The sequence below is a fragment of the Bos taurus genome, chromosome Y (genome assembly GCF_002263795.3).
Source record: "Bos taurus isolate L1 Dominette 01449 registration number 42190680 breed Hereford chromosome Y, ARS-UCD2.0, whole genome shotgun sequence".
In the NCBI taxonomy this organism is placed as follows: Eukaryota; Metazoa; Chordata; class Mammalia; order Artiodactyla; family Bovidae; genus Bos; species Bos taurus.
In genome coordinates, this window is record NC_082638.1 from 50,432,736 (window position 1) to 50,438,735 (window position 6,000).

Consider the following 6,000-nt stretch of genomic DNA (forward strand, 5'->3'; position numbering starts at 1 on the left):
CCCATCATGTCATGGGAAATAGATGGGGAAACAGTGTCAAACTTTATTTTTTTGGGCTCCAAAATCACTGCAGTTGGTGTCTGCAGCCATGAAATTAAAAGACACTCCTTGGAAGGAACGTTGTGACCCACCTTGATAGCATATTCAAAAGCAGAGACATTACTTTGCCAACAATGGTCCATCTAGTCAGGGCTATGGTTTTTCCTGTAGTCATGTATGGATGTGAGAGTAGGACTGTGAAGAAAGCTGAGCATGGAAGAATTGATGCTTTTGAACTGTAGTGCTGGAAAAGACTCTTGATGTAAGAGATCCATCCAGTCCACCCTACAGGAGTTTAGTCCTGGGTGTTCCTTGGAAGGAATGATGCTAAAGCTGAAACTCCAGTACTTTGGCCACCTCCTGTGACGATTTGACTCACTGGTAAAGACTCTGATGCTGGGAGGGATTGAGGTCAGGAGGAGAAGAGGACGAGAGAGGATGAGATGGTGGTTGGCATCACCGAGTCGATGGACGTGAGTTTGTTGAACTCCAGGAGTTGGAGATGGGTAGGGAGGCCTGTCGTGCTGCAATTCATGGGGTCGCAAAGAGTCGGACATGACTGAACAACTGAACTGAACTGAAGCAACTGACAAAGAATTAATGTCAAAAATATACAAGCAACTCCTGAAGCTCAATTCCAGGAAAATAAACGACTCAATGAAAAAATTGGCCAAAGAACTAAACAGACATTTCTTCAAAGAAGACATACAGATAGCTAACAAACACATGAAAAGATGCTCAACATCACTCATTATCAGAGAAATGAAAATCAAAACCACAATGAGGTACCTTTTCATGCCAGTCAGATTGGTTGTGCTCCAAAAGTCTACAAGCAATAAATGCTGGATAAGGTGTGGAGAAAAAGGAACCCTCTTACACTGTTGGTGGGAATGCAAACTAGTACAGCCACTATGGAGAACACTGTTTAGATTCTTTAAAAAAAAAAAAAAAAAAACAACCTTCAAATAGAACTGCCATAAGACACAACAATCCCACTGCTGTGCATACACACCAAGGAAACCAGAATTGAAAGAGACATGTGTACCCCGATGTTCATCACAGCACTGTTTCTAATAGCCAGGACATGGAAGCAACCTAGATGTCCATTAGTGGATGAATGGATAAGAAAGCTGTGGGATATATACATAATGGAGTATTACTCAGCCATTAAAAGGAATACATTTCAGTCAGTTCTAATGGGGTGGATGAAACTGGAGCCTATTATACAGAATGAAGTTAGCCAGAAAGAAAAACACCAATAGAATAAACTAACACATATATGTGGAATTTAGAAAGATGATAATGATAACCATGTATGCGAGAATGCAAAAAAGACACAGATGTATAAAACAGTCTTTTGAGCTCTGGGAGACGGCTAGGGTGGTATGATTTGGGAGAATGGCACTGACACATGTATAATAACATAGGTCACCAAACTGGCAGTCCAGGTTCAATGCATGATACAGGATGCTTGGGGCTGGTGCACTGGGATAACCAGGAGGGATGATATGAGGAGGGAGGTGGCACACATGTATACCTGTGGCAGATTCATATTTATGTATGGCAAAACCAGTACAATATTGTAAAGCAATTAGATTCCAATTAAAATACATATATTTATATTGAAAATAAATAAAATAAAATTGTGTCCAATGTGAGGAGAGCAACAGCGTTCTTTGAACAATATATCTAAGTAAATGAGAGTTGTGATTTTATGCGTTCAAGGTGTCCCCATAAGTATGAGCCCTACCTCTTATTACAGAAAGAATTGTGGAAGATGAGCGAGATTAAAGGAGAGCTTTTCAGCAACAGGATCTGAATTGTTCAGCCAGAAAATTATTAAGTAATGTAAGGCTTCCCAAACAGTTTATTTAAGATCTTGGGAGCAAGCAATGAGTTTGGCCACCTAAATAGTGTTGCATAAAATTATATTTTGACATATATACACCTGTGTGTATGAGTGTGTGTATAAAAAAGGTGCAATGGCTTTTAACTCCTGTTAGATTTAATAGAAATGGAAAAAAATTAAAACCCAAATGAAGAATGATTAAAAAGTCGACTCGGTTGTTGAATATATGTAAGCGGAAATACTTCAAAATATGTTTTCTTGGCTGAATGTAAAATATGAGGACTCTTTTATATCACTCACCTCTCTGCTTTTATTATTTTTTTTTTTCTTCCAATTTTATTTTATTTTTAAACTTTACATAATTGTATTAGTTTTGCCAAATATCAAAATGAATCCACCACAGGTATACATGTGTTCCCCATCCCGAACCCTCCTCCCTCCTCCCTCCCCATACCATCCCTCTGGGCCGTCCCAGTGCACCAGCCCCAAGCATCCAGCATCGTGCATCGAACCTGGACTGGCAACTCGTTTCCTACATGATATTTTACATGTTTCATTGTCATTCTCCCAAATCTTCCCACCCTATACAGAGTGAAGTAAGCCAGAAGGAAAAACATAAATACAGTATACTAACGCATATATATGGAATTTAGAAAGATGGTAACAATAACCCGGTGTACGAGACAGCAAAAGAGACACTGATGTATAGAACCTCTCTGCTTTTAATAAAGATCTACCAATTTTCAAATTTTTGTCCAGTTTTGACAAAAATAGACAGATATAGACTTATATATACATATATATCATATATAAAATATAGAAGTATATTTTCATAAGAGAAAATATTGATGCCAAGCTTAGATTTCAGAATTATTTCCAACTCCAGGCTCCATCTCAACAGGAAATAGCCAAAGTTGTTGCTGATTGAAACACTCCAAGAGCTGGAAAACCTGAAAAAGACATCGAACCTGCAACTGAGATTTTCTGTCACATTTATGATTGAGTTCTAAGTCCAACACTTTATTTCCTTTCGTGTTCTAAGCAGTCCCTTCTGAAGACTGAAAAGTATGAAAACCGAGAGAAAGAGGTAGGAGATTGTAGACCTCCTGGTGTTCAATTTCACACCAGTCAGAATGGGTGCGATCCAAAAGTCCACAAGCAATCAATGTTGGAGAGGATGTGGAGAAAAGGGAACCCTCTTACACTGTTGCTGGGAATGCAAAGTAGTACAGCCACTATGGAGAACAGTGTGGAGATTCCTTAAAAAACTGGAAATAGAACTGCCTTATAATCCAGCAATCCCACTGCTGGGCATACACACTGAGAAAACCAGAATTGAAAGAGACACGTGTACCCCAATGTTCATCGCAGCACTGTTTCTAGTAGCCAGGACATGGAAGCAACCTAGATGTCCATCAGCAGATGAATGAATGAGAAAGCTGTGGTGCATATATACAATGGAGTGTTACTCAGCCATTAAAAAGAATAAATTTCAATCAGTTCTAATGAGGTGGATGAAACTGGAACCTATTATACAGAGTGAAGTAAGCCAGAAAGAAAAACACCAATACAGTATACTAACACATATATATGGAATTTAAAAGATGGTAACAATAACTCTGTATATGAGACAGCAAAAGAGACACTGATGTATAGAACAGTCTTTTGGACTCTTGGGAGAGGTAGAGTGTGAGATGATTTGGTAGAATGACATTGAAGCATGTATAATATCATGTATGAACGAGTCACCAGTTCAGGTTCGATGCACGATACTGGATGTTTGGGGCTGGTGTGCTGGGACGACCCAGAGGGATGGTATGGGGAGGGAGGAGGGAGGAGGTTTCAGGATGGGGAACACAGGTATACCTGTGGCGGATTCATGTTGATGTATGGCAAAACCAGGACAATATTGTAAAGTTAAAAAATCAAATAAAAAATAATAAAATAAAATACACACAAAACAATTAAAAAAAGTAATTTTAAACAGTGAGGCTAGAAAAGACAGAATCTAAGGATAATAATCAAGTGATAGAGAATAATAATGATTTAGCCATTAGTCAAATTCAAGGGTCTTTAGTTCCTCCTCAAGGGCCATCAATAACATCCTGAGCATTATCCTATGAACAGTTTTAGAGATGCCAAAGCCCCAGCCAGGCTGAAAGTTAAGTACAGAGACCACAGAGTAGTTGAAACCAGACAGTTAAAAGATTTTATTGCAGAGGCCAGTAGACCAATTTTGCTTGGGTAACAGTACTGAATATGAAAAATGTGTGTATAGAAGGGTGATAAATCACTTGTATTTCAGAAACCAAGTAGATTTATTGATGTGATTTTTCTGTGTAAAAATTCTTTAGGAATGAGATTTTGCATGCTTCATGGTTTGGGTTACTATTTCTGTAAGCAGGCTGTATTTTTAAGTTGATGCTGAAGTAAACCCTAGCTGAACATCACCTTTCAATGGCTAGGAGACCAGTGATTTTGTGATGTCACAGCTACCCTTTGATTGCTAGGAGACAAGTGATTTTGTGATGTCACAGCCTTTTGACTTTGAGGACCTCTGCGATGGTCTAGAGAGTTTCTCTCTGTTGGCCAGCCAAGCAATTTTTGAAGTAGTGGTCAGTAAAATCAGACAAATGAGTAAAGGATCTGAAGAAAGATTTCTCTGAGATGGCACATATACCTTCAGAAATTCAAGATGGGCCTCCTAAGGATGAATCAACTGATTCAGAAACCTCCATTAGATCTTTGTATGATTATACACTTACTAGGGACTCAGTTTTGAGATCTATGATTGAAGAATATGCTTTTCAGGCTTTGTCTGAGGATCTTGTGATAAAAAGGCCATGCTACAAATATTCTGTATCTGAAACAGATGAGGTGACTAATTTTCTTTCACTCACCTTTCCACAAAAACTTTGGAATATAGTTGAAAGTGATCAGTTTGAATCTATTTGGTGGGATGAGAGAGGCACATGTATAGTGATCCACGAAGAACTCTTTAAGAAAGAAGTCTTGGAAAGAAAGGCACCTTTCAGAATATTTGAAACCAAGAGTATGAAGAGTTTAATTCGACAGCTTAACCTTTATGGATTTAGTAAAAAGCGACAAACTTTTCAAAGATCTGCTTCACTACCTGTCTTTCTGGAAGAAGAAAACAACATCTCTCTTTTGAGTAAGGTATTCCAACATTTTCACTTATTGGCAATATGTAAGATGAAATCATGTGACCTAGAAAGCACATTTACATATGTAGCTAAAACCGAATTTAAACTTGAGCTAACAAATCGTTAAAAAGTTTTATTTTTTGAAGTTGAGAACAGCTGGATATGTTAAAATATTGGATGTTTGACAAACTTTCCTAGCACTGTGAAACCAGATATAAGTCCTGAAGCAACTTAAAGTGGTATTTACTGTATATATAAAATATATTTTTCATTGAGGATCATATTCTTTCTAACATGTTACCTGTTAAACTACTAATGGAGGTGTTTTATTTGATGCTATTTAGTTGGTTTCATTAAAGGAATACATTTTTATAACTTAGCTTTGCTTGTCAGTTTTACCTTGGTTTATAAAGAAACTAAATAATGTAATCCTTTGATTTTAGTTACAGACCTACTATAATCCAAATTTCAAAAGAGGTCATCCTCAACTTTTATTAAGAGTGCAAAGAAGAGAAAGAAGAGTTGGGATTAATAATGTGTCTCAAATATCTTCATTAGTGCAAGATAACAAGAAGCATGTTAAAGCAAGTGTCAACAAAGATGATCGTAACTCTGAATTTATTCCAGAAATTAGTAGAGAGAGCGCATTTTCAGCCTCCACAAGTTTACCTGTGCCTTTCATACAAAAGCCTCATACCATCCAGATTGTCACTAATACAAATGCCCTATCTCCATGTGACTTACCTAACCACCCATCACCAATATCGGTTAGACAAACAGAACAGATTTTGGTAAATCAACCTGCTGTTTTAAAAAAGTTGAGCATTTTTAATTGGCATTCACATAGCAGCTACACTCAAGTAAATGGCCCCATTGAGGACTTTGCTACTACAACTACATCTACTTCTCAGAACCACATTGTATCCCCATTACAGAGCACTTATTCTG